The sequence below is a fragment of the Natrix helvetica genome, assembly GCF_964273705.1.
Source record: "Natrix helvetica genome assembly, chromosome: 4".
NCBI lineage: Eukaryota > Metazoa > Chordata > Lepidosauria > Squamata > Natricidae > Natrix > Natrix helvetica.
In genome coordinates, this window is record NC_138550.1 from 137,963,886 (window position 1) to 137,976,040 (window position 12,155).

The following is a 12,155-nucleotide window of genomic DNA, read 5'->3' on the forward strand; positions in this document are numbered from 1 at the left end:
GCATTGTTTGGACCAATTCCTGTTTGTTTTGGAATAACCCAAAGCTAAACTGGGAGGAGCTTTTGATTATGTAGGAACTATAAAAGTGTATCTCAACACATCTCAAGTATTGGATTTTCTATAAAGGCAATGTTCCATTGCTCCAAATGGAAGGCAAATGTTGGCTTTGAAGTTTTCTGCAACCATTTCCCGCCACAGGAAATATCTATTCAATTGGTACATCACGGGTGGTAGATGGACTCTATTGGGATCCAGATCTGGAGGGTATAGTTATCTGGATGGGGAGAAACACATTTTGCTTAATCTAAACAAGACTGAGCAGCTCTGGGTTTTAGGCCCCAGGGATCTGAAAAAGTTTTCTATTTAGTTCTGGATGGGATTGTACTTCCCACAGACATAATTGGTGCGCAATCTAGAGGTAATTTTGAGTTGTGGCTCCTGTTAAAAGGAAATGGGGCAGTAGTGGTCAAAAAAACCTTTCTACAGATATATATTGTATGCCAGTAGAAACTCTTCCATGATCAGGCTATGCTCATGATTATCCATATTTTCATTACCTTCAACTTGGGCTATTACAACATTCTGCACATGGAGCTACCTTTGATACCATACAGAAGTTACAACTGGTCCAGAAGATACTGATATAGAGAGCTAAAGGTGCCAATGTAACATTATTATTGTACCACCAGTACCTTTCTACAGGCTCTAGGTGCAATTCAAGGTACATATTATTACTTACAAAACCCTTTAAAGCACAAGGCCATATTATCTGTGGGACCACCTACCTCAAATTATGTCTCCCCATCCCATGAGGTCTGGGCATGCTTCAGGTCTCCTCCATTACACAATGCCATCTAATGGGACCCAGAAGACATCATTTCTCTGTCATGGTGCCTGTCTTTTGGAACACATACCCTTCAAGATTCATATGGCCTAATCCTGCTGGCCTTCCACAAATGGTTGCAAACTTCGTATTTCCCCTGGGAACTGAGTTAGGACATTAGATTAGCCCATCTGGAAGACCAACATTTTTAGGATTTTGAAGATGTTTTGATTTTTAATCTCTGTCCACTTATATTGCAGAGTTATGGTTCTTTGATGTTTTTTGTTAATCTTTTATTCCTTTTAATCCTTTGTTAGCTGCCTACAGTCACATTTTATGAGTTAGGTGGTCTTACAAATTTATAAATAAATAAGTGCCATTCCAATTTTAGTGTTGGAAACACTGGAGAAAGTACATGATATACCGTTAACAAAAGGTGTGACTTAATTTTGTCCCAAATAAAGAGAACTAAATATTGGGAAAAGGAAAAAAAAACCCCTACCACATTGTGTTTTAGAGAAAATTAATCCAATAAATTGTATTCTTTCATAACAAACAGGCATGGATCCTTGGTATTCAAAATACAGAACATTTTAAAGTTGTTAAGAAATAAAGCTAATTTGGAACAGCCATAAATACTTGTAATAAAATTGCATTATTTGAAAAGGATATAGATAAGTTGTCTCATATTCTAGTAAGCAGATTTGTTTTTGCAAATTCTTTATGTACTCAGCTTCAAATGAATTGACGGAGTTCATCTCACTAAAAAAAAGGAAACGCAAACTATATATTAATGTATTAGTAGCTACAGATGGGGGGGGGAGATGCTATTTTCATCTCTTTTGTATCATGAAACCAATGAAGATTTTAAAAAGCTTACAAGGAACATTGCATTTTTCTTTATCTTTCCTTATATACATAACATTGCTTTCTTTTTTATGCATTTATACAATTTATAGGCCACTTTCAATTATAAAAAAGTAAAGTAAAGATGAAAGGCAGTTTGGTATAGTAGTAAGGAACCAGGCTAAAAACAGGAGACCCTGACTTCTAGAGCTGCCTTAGGCACCAAGCCAGCTGGGTAACCATGAGCCAGTCACTCTCTCTCAGCCCTAGGAAGCAGGCAATGGCAAACCACTTGTCAAGAAAACTGCAGAGACTTGTCTACATAGTCCCTGAAAATGGAACAAGATTGAACAAAAGGGGGGAAAAGTTAAGAAAAATAAACAGATAACAAAAAAGATGCTATGAATGACAGATAAACAGATAAATAGATGGTGTGGATGGATGGCTGGATGGCTGGATGGCTGGATAGATAGATAGATAGATGATAGATAGATAGATAGATAGATAGATAGATAGATAGATAGATAGATAGATAGTAGATAGATGATAGATAGAAAGATAGAAAGAAAGAAAGAAGAAAGAAAGAAAGAAAGAAAGAAAGAAAGAAAGAAAGAAAGAAAGAAAAAGAAAGAAAAAAAGAAAGAAAGAAAATAAAGTAACCAACCCCATCCTTTCCACATTCAATAGGGCTTCAATTTTTATCCTGCCCCAAGTCTGGGATTATCACCAGGTCTTTAATAGCTTCATGCAACATCCTCAGGATTCAGATCCCTTGAGTGGGGGAATATTATTCCAAAGTGAAGGCACCTAACAGAGAAGGCATGCTTCCCTGCTCCCACTAGATTTACCTGCCTGATTGATGGGGCCTAAGCAAGGCCATTCTTCTGATTAGATATGTAGAGGATTGAAGTGTATATGCTGCTTAAGTTTAAAATTGGATCTACCCACCAACTAAGCAAGTGTTTAATTATGGACAAATAGCCTGAGTTGACATCTTTCCTATGATTTGTCTTACCATTAAGTTTGTACAAGCTTGATGTTCTTTTGTTACTTTCATCTTGCATTTCATAGAATTTCATGATGCATGTCTGCTACATTTAGTAATGTTTCATTGATTACTAAGCCCTTGTTTGGAGAAGTACTGTTTGTTTAGAGAAGATTATTTGTATATTAAGGATGTATGTATGCAGTTGCAGTTTTGAACTCAGTTGAATTTCTACCTGAGTAAATCTGCACAGACATGTGGCTTCAAAATGTAGAATGATAGCACTTAAGTTGCTCAGGAGTAGGAAACTGTTGCTCTGTTCTGCCTTTCATGCCTGAGTCTCCTGAATGTACCTGATTAGCTGTTATGTGACACTGAATGCTGGTTTAGATCCAGCATTCTGCAGGATTCTTATAATCTTAAAAGGACTTCCAACTGGCTTGAAGAGTCATGGGTTGGATCAATCTGTCAATCATCTCTCTAGCAATCAGGTGTTAATATTTTATACCCCCGTTCATTTTTGACTCAGTGTTAGAAACCCAATTATTCCATTACAGAGAAAACAATCAATGCTAGTTCAGAAAGAATCCAAAACTAAAATTAGCTGAAATCTTTATTGGAATCAGGCAAAATGATTGGGCAAGATTTCAAATTCTCCAGGATTTTTCTCAAACTATTACAAAAAGAGGCAAGGGGAAGAAGTCAGAACTCTAAGGAACAGATGTGCTGGCTCAGTTCTGGAGCAGCAGACTAGAATCATTCTCAAAGTGGAGACTGGAAAGCAAATGGATGAGTAAGTACAGGAAGTGCATATTGTTGGAATCAATATGCTGACTCTGTAAACCAGGGGTGTCCAAACTTGGGAACTTTAAGACTTGTGGACTTCAACTCCCAGAATTCCCCAGCCAGCTGGCTGGGGAATTCTGGGAGTTGAAGTCCACAAGTCTTAAAGTTCCCAAGTTTGGACACCCCTGCTGTAAACTGATTAGAGAGGCTGTAAAGCACTGCTATTAACAAAGGAGAAGGGACAACAATATCCAGTTTGGGGCTTTATGTCCCAATTTTCTACAGAGTCCACCCATTTTCCCTCCTGGCACTTCAAACCTCTGAGCTTGTGTATCCTGAACTGATTCAAGGAGGACAAATGAGCCCTCCAGCCTTGTCGAGGTCACTATACTAGCACAAGGACAAGAATAATGGTCCTTCCTTTCTGGTTTTGGAAGCACAAAGCCTAATAATTCTTTCTCCATTTGAGAAACTGAGGCAAGAGGTGGAAACAAATGACTCTCTCCCCCACCACTAACTAAACTGGAACCTGATCCTCTCCGTTACCAAGGTCAGTTTCAGCATCCCCACCAGAAATGCATCTTGTCTCCTGATGCCCACTTCCTAAACGGTAAAAAAAAAAAGATGCTCAAGGAAACGTGAGATCTAAAAGGTTCGCTTTTCACTCCGCCTCTTTTGAATACGCCCAGCAGCCAAAAACTCACCCACCTACATCGCCGACACCTCTTTCTCGAAAGGGGAACCTGCAGATACAACTCGGTGGGAAAAAGAACTCCCGGGCTTGACCGACTCCTGTTTGTCGGCTGGTGCCATAGAAACCCTTTCCTTCCTCCCGCCCCTTGTCATGCGCAGACTCCTAGGACGATGCCGGAAGGATGTTAAGAAGTGCGCGGAGCAAGGCTAGGGGGTATACTCGCGTTTAGCATGCGGGTCCTGGGCAATCGCGACGTTCGTGGCGACCCTGCTGCTGTTAGTAGAGTTTTCGCTGAACAGCCCAACTCGGCTGGGAATCCGGAGAGTGATGGCCAGCAGCCTGGTGGGGTTAAACTTTAAGCAAGAGACGCCATGTGAGACTGGGTTATAGCAAGCCAATTTTTCGTTTCCCCTAGTAAAGAGATCTATGCCGATGGAAAATGCCCGGCGTTCTCTGAAGATATCTTATTATACAATAATATAGAATAGTAGAGTTGGAAGGGACTTTGGAGGTCTTCTAGTCCAACCCCTGCCTAGGCAGGAAACCCTATACGGTTTCAGACAAATGGCTATCCAACATCATCTTAAAGACTTCCAGTGTTGGGGCATTCACAACTTCTGGAGGCAAGCTGTTCCACTGAATAATTGTTCTAACTGTCAGGAAATTTCTCCTCAGTTCTAAGTTGCTTCTTTCCTTGATTAGTTTCCGCCCATTGCTTCTTGTTCTACCCTCAGGTGCCTTGGAGAATAGCTTGACTCCCTCTTGTTTGTGGCAACCCCTGAGATATTGGAACACTGCTATCATGTCTCCCCTAGTCCTTCTTTCTCTTAAGCTAAACATATCCAGTTCCTGCAACCATTCTTCATATGTTTTAGTCTCCAGTCCCCTAATCATCTTTGTTGCTCTTCTCTGCACTCTTTCTAGAGTCTCCCCATCTTTTTTACATCGTGGCGACCAGAACTGAATGCAGTATTCCAAGTATGGCCTTACAAAAGCATTATAAAGTGGTATTAACACTTCATGTAATCTTGATTCTATCCCTCTATTTCTGCAGCCTAGAACTGTGTTGGCTTTTTTGGCAGCTGCTGCATACTGCTGGCTCATATTTAAATGGTTGTCCACTAGGACTCCAAGATCCCTTTCACAGTTACTAGTACTGAGTACATCTATACTGTACCTGTGCATTCCGTTTTTGTTGCCTAAATGTAGAACCTTACTCTTTTCACCATTGAATTTCATTTTATTAGATAGTGCCCAATGTTCAAGTTTGTCAAGATCCTTCTGTATCTTAAGCCTATCTTCTGGAGTGTTGGCTATTCCTGCCAGCTTGGTGTCATCTGCAAATTTGATGAGTTCCCCATTTATTCCCTCATCCAAATCATTGATGAAGATGTTGAAGAGTACTGGGCCTAAAACAGAGCCTTGGGGTACTCCACTGCATACTTCCCACCATGTAGATGCAGTTCCATTGAGGACTACACGTTGAGTGCGGTTGGTCAGCCAGTTACGAATCCATCTGGTGGTGATGCTGTCTAACCCACATTCTTCTACTTTATCTAGTAGTAGGTTATGGTCTACCTTATCAAAAGCCTTACTGAAGTCCAAGTAAACTATATCGACGGCATTCCTCTGGTCCACTAATTTTGTCATATTATCAAAGAATGCAATAAGATTAGTCTGGCATGATCTGTTTTTGACAAATCCATGTTGGCTTTTGGCTATTACTTTGTTTGCTTCTAGGTATTCGCAAATTCGTTGCTTGATTATTTTTTCCAGAATCTTTCCTGGTATTGAGGTCAGGCTGATAGGTCTGTAGTTTCCTGGATCTAATTTTTTCCCTTTTTTGAAGATGGGAACCACATCAGCTTTTTTCCAGTCCTCTGGCAGTTCCCCGGTGCTCCAGGATCTCTGAAAGATATAATTCAGTGGTTCTGAGATCTCGTCTGCTAGTTCCTTCAGAACCCTGGGGTGTAATCCATCCGGTCCTGGTGATTTGAACTCGTCTAAGGTAGACAGGTGCTTACTTACCATTTTCTTCCCTATTTCAACTTGTGTTCCTATCTGATTTTTGTGGTGCTGCTTTTGACAGGTTGGACTGTTTTATCCCTTTGTGTAAAGACAGATGCAAAACATGAGTTAAATAGTTCTGCTTTCTCCCTGTTGCTTGTCACCTTCTTGCCACTTTCTCCTAGCAATGGACCAATTGTTTCCTTAACTTTTTTCTTGTTTTTAACATGTTGGAAGAAACTTTTTTTGTTAATTTTTACTTTTGTGGCAAGCCTTTCTTCATTGTGAGCCTTAGCTTTCCTCACTTCATCTTTACAGGCACCGGCTATTTGCTGATATTCTGCCTTAGTTATGTCCCCCTCCTTCCACTTTTTATACTTACCTTTTTTGTGGGTGGGCGTAGTAAGGTTTTCCAGGTGATAAGCACGTGGGATGAATAGTAGTGCCTTTAATGTTGTCTTTCAACCCAAGCTTTAATGTGAAGATTTTGTTGTCAACGCGCGTTTCACACCAATCCTAATAACAACAGATGCTCCCTTGGGGATTTCTTTTTGGTTTTGTGCCCAATCTTTTTAAATAAACAAAACTCCAAAAAAATACTCCATACAGAATGTGTTTGTCTAAAAGTTGACTGAAAACAAGCAATTTAATGTATGAATGTATTTATGGTGATGACAATTCTGCCCCATTATTTTTTCTCTGTCAAGCACTTGCTGGCTAATACAAACAGAAAGCATGCTTAAGACATTTATGTATATTTCCGAGAGATATTTCTGATTTGCTGTCCTTGGAGCCGGCTGATGTAACTCAACTGCTACTAACTCAACTGCTGGAATGTGGAAGCAAGCCTTATAGTTTATAATGGGGCTTGCTTGGTGTGTGTGTGTGTGTGGAGAAGAGAGAGAGAGTGAAAGGTTAGCCAGGAGATTAGCCAGGAGATTAAAATGTGACTGATTAGTTGTGCTGCACGTTTGTGAACCAGTCATATTAGTTCATGGTTCAAATCAGGTAAGAGGATTAAGGAACTCTGGGTTGTTGTTTTTAAACAATGGGTCATCATTGAAGAACTTGAGCAGTGTGTGTGTCTATAAGAATTTTCTTACAGGCTAAATTTTCAGTACAGAGAACCCATCATTGAGTATAGTATATGCTCTTTTTGAGTAAAGAAGTGGGAGTTTTATTTTCATGGCTGTGAGTCTGCATATCATCTGGGTCAAGAAAGTAGATGAAAAAATGTGCAATTGCACTTTTAATAGTTGTGCTGATGTGGGAATTTGTCTAAGAAGTTGCAACCACTGAAGTTCCCTCTTCACAACAGAATTGAAATGAAATTGTGCTTGAGCAGGTAATGCTGATTATTTAAGGTACCAGAATTCTGCAGAAGGGATATCTTTCGTCTGTAGTGAGTTGCAGCACTGGCAGAGAAAGACAATCACAACTCTACACACAGTTACAAAGACCAACCCAGTGGTCTGTCCATTACTGGGTGCATGTTTACATGAAAAATAAAGTCCTCCCATCCACCATAAAAATACATGTTTCCTATATAACAGTGCCCCCATTCCCAGGAGGGAGTAAATTGTAAGTATTTACTGTGCCCACTTTGGTGGCATATCTTCTGATACAAGAAGCTCTGATAGTGCAGTGGTTAGAATGCAGTACTGCAGGCTAATGCTGCCCACAGCCAGGAATTCGATTCTGACCAGCTCAGGTTTGATTCAACCTTCCATCTTTCCAAGGTTGGTAAACTGAGGACTCAGATTGTTGGGGGAAATATGCTAATATTTGTAAACAGCTCAAAGAGTGCTGTAAAGCATATGGAGCAGTATATAAATCTAAATGCTACTCAGAGGTGGTATTCAGCAGGTTCTGACCAGTTCTGGAGAACTGGTAGAGGAAATTTTGAGAAGTTCGGAGAACCAGTAAATACCACCTCTGACTGGTCCAGTGGCGGGCTGAACTGGTAGTGGTTTGGTGGCCTTGTCAGGCTCCAGCTGTTCATCTGCCTCACTGATGTCTGACTCTGAAGGCAGCTGATAACTGGCATATGTCTCTGGCCCCTTCTCTGCCTCCAACACAGAGCCCTCATCAGAGCCTTCCCCAGACTCCAGGACTGGCCCATGTTCCTCCCCAACCTTCTCACTGTCTGAATCTGCTGCCAGCTCTGCTGGCCACTGGCAGGCCACAACAGTTTGAATCAAACCATGTCCATCAGTTACCTGAAGTTGACCAATCTAATAGGACATGCTTCCTTGTACTGGAAGGTGGTGGAGTAGTGTCAGAGAACAGCAAATGATCTAATCATGATGGGTGAAACAGAAACCTTCCCCAATTCCACATCATGCTGCCAGTGCTCCAACACAAACAGAACATGTGAATGACCACTATTATGCAAAAATGGTCTGAAAGTCCAACAAATGTGGAGGCTGACCATTTCTAAAGACAACCTAAGCACTGATATTGAATGCCCTAATTTCTTACTTTGAAAATATTTTGGAATTCCCTCCATAACCCATTGACCCTTCCAGGTCTGATAACGTTTCCATTACCAGAATTCTTTGATTGTGTTTGGAATTCTGAGAATTGTAATGTCAACAGACGGGAAGTGTCAGAAGATTGTAGAAAGACGTGTTCAGGGATTAGCTTTAGCTTTGTATCTGCTACCCTTGTAAAATTTGAGCCACAATGAGATTATGTCTGCGTTCATGCAAAATAGTTCTTCATTGTGTTTACAAAGTGCAAACTATAAATACATGGTTTATTTCAGATGTCTACATGTCTGTATTGGTTTTTTGTTTTGTTTTTTTGGCAATGATACAGAAGTGGTTTGCCATTCTGTTTTTCACAATATTTTTTTATTAATGGGGGAAGCCTTACTTCAGCCCACAGGCCTGAGATTTTTCTGGTAGTCTCCTACACAAATATTAATGAGGTCTGACATCTGCTTAGCAAAGCCAGATACATGTATGAGGCTTTGCTTTCTTAAATTAATCCAATCTTAGGGCTTCTCATGAACCATAAATTGACCACATGAATTGAGTTCATAAAATATGGTTAACTAGTCTGAAATTCAATGCATTCAATAGATGCAGGCTAAGTTTCAAATAAGAATTTTCAATAGATTTTTAAAAAGAAATGTAGAATTCCTATGTTTGCAGTCAACCGTCTTTCTCCAAAGTATTGGACTTTGCCTTCTTGTAAGTCAATGTTTCTGTTAAATTACATTTATCTGTACTCCTGTTTCCAAAGTGTGCATTTAATTATTATTTTTATTTGTGCATGTCTCAGGCTGCTAACCAATAACCTACAATTATTCGTGCTTATTAATATGAATGCACTACAATACTAGTATAATACTTGCAAAGAATGGCAAACATTTCCAAAGTTACCATCTAGGGCAGTGGTAGTCAACCTGGTCCCTACCGCCCACTAGTGAGTGTTCCAGCTTTCATGGTGGGTGGTAGGGTTTGCTGTAACTCTGCTTTATAAATTTTATAAAGTAAAGTTACTTCCCTACTTTATAAATCACCATTACTGTGGAACCGGTGGGCGGTTAGAAATTTTTACTACTAACAGAGATACAAAAGTGGGTGGTAGGTATAAAAAGGTTGACTACCCCTGATCTAAGGAGCTGCTCAAATCAGGCTGACAGAGTAAGGATGCAAAAATGTCAGATGATCACTAGATGGCAGGAGTTAACTTTTTGACTCTAGAATGCCTTCTAGTAATTGTCTGGAGCTTTGCAACCCAAATGTGCAATGCATCGCAAGTTATGGACCTTGAATTTGCAAAGGTGTACAATGAAGACTTTGTATGGGACTTTATGTAGGGCTATCAAGATATTTCCTGTGTTCTACATTTTATATTTTTAATTTTCTTGCTATGTTATCCTGTTTTATTTCACTCTGAACCAAGAGTTGCTGTTTCCATTTTCCATCTGCAAATTGGTGATTCACAACTGACTCACTTCACAAAAGGGATACATCATGAGGGTGGTTTTTTGTTTTTTTTTGAGGATGCTATATACCGTATTTTTCGGAGTATAAGACGCACCAGAGTGTAAGACGCACCAAGGTTTTGAGGAGGCAATTTTTTTAAAAAAAGTAGATAGGTAGATAGAGAGAAAGAAAGAGAGAGAAATACAGTAGGTAGGGAGGGAGAGAGAGTAGTTATGTAGGTAAGTAGGTAGATAAAGGGATAGAGTGTGAGAGAGAAATAGAGAGAGAAATACAGTAGGTAGTTACGGGGAGAGAAAGAGTGTAGGTAGGTAGGTAGAGGGATAGAGAGAGAGAAATAGAAAGAAATAGAGAGAAATACGGTAGATAGATAGGGAGAGAGAGTAGGTAGGTAGATAGAGGGAGAGAGAGAGAAATACAGTAGGTAGGGAGAGAGTGTGTGTAGGTAGGTAGAAGGAGAGAGAGGGGGGGTAGGGGGTACAAGAGGTAGGTAGGGAGGAAGAGAGAGTAGGTAGGAAGGTAGATGTTTCCAGGTGTATTTATTCATGTGCTGGAGAAGGAAATCGCTGACAATCTGCAGCACCTTAAGACTTTGTTTCTGCTGGCACAGCACTTGATCAATGTAATTCTCATCAATCAGTTAAAGAGCTTTCCAAAAGGAAAAAAAAAGTTTTTGCACTCTGCAAACCTCCCAAAAATGGCCCATTTTTTGTGAAAACGGGCTCATTTTTTGTCAAAAAAATTGCATGCATAGCCTTATGGAGGCTTATAGAGTGCTGCTGGTTGCTGGGGGGGGGGAGAAACGGCCCATTTTTCACTTATTTCTGCCCTGCCCAGCCCCCAGGAGCTCTCAGGAAGCCTCCATAAGGGTATGTATGGCCATTTTGGTAAAGGGGGCGGGGTTTTAGGAGGCAAAAAATGCTGTATTCGATGTATAAGACGTACCCAGATTTTCACCTCTTTTTTGAGGAAAAAAGGTGCGTCTTATACTTCGGTATAAAATACGGTAATTCTTATAAGAATTATAGCTGTAGTTGTACACCATAAAGACCAAGAGAACAATGCAAAAATCTGCTTTCTTTTTCCCCCCTCCCATTGAAAAGTTAAGAATAAATAAAACTTACTTTGTCAAGCATTTGTTAAGCTTGAAATGAACAAATGGTGCTGAGATCCAACTTCCATCAATTTATAGCCAATGATAAGGAATGACAGCAATTGTGGTTTAACAGTATCTGGAAGGCCACATGTTTACCATTTTTGCTTTAGGTGGATTTTATTGGCATCTAGAAAGCTTCCTTGTTCTGATAGCTTAATCCTGTTTATTTTGATTGGCAATGGTTATCCATGGATTCAGACAGGACTGTTCAAGCCAGATTTCTAAACCCCAGGGATTGCGTACATAGTGCATCTGTTAATAGCACTGAACACTTACCTTGTTTTAACGTTTTACCCCTCTATTGGTTATATTGAAGGGACACATCATGGTAAACCAAGTAGTGGTTCCTGAAATCATTTTTAACACACCTACACTAGAGCTCCTTCTGATCATGGTGTTGAATTTTAATTAAACAATTGCTGTAACTTGATAAAGTGGGTTCCAGACCAGCTCATGTGAGAGAGCCTCATTCGTTATCCCTTGTAACTCTTCCTTTGATGCCCCTTAACCCTTCCAAAGCATCAGTCACAACTCTGAAACAAAATAATCTCCATTTTTGCATAATGTTTTACTGTGCTTTGTCTTTGGTCAAGCATGGGGTCTAGTTATCTAAAGGATCATCTGTCTTATGCAGTTTCTACTCATCCCATATGATGCAATGAAGTTGGAATGCTCTGGGTCCCTTGTTTAAACAGTGAAATCTGTTGTGACTCATGAAAAAGGAGTAATGTGTATTGGCTACAGCATCTGCCTCTTGAATGATATCTCTCCTGAAATCTCTATGACCCTCCACCCTGACTTCATTTAAATAAGCCCTCTTGCTCTTCCCCCAGGCCTTAGGTGGAGTGAATGGTGCACCTCTTACAGAAGATGAGTTTGTTAGTCTTGTGCTATTTTTACTG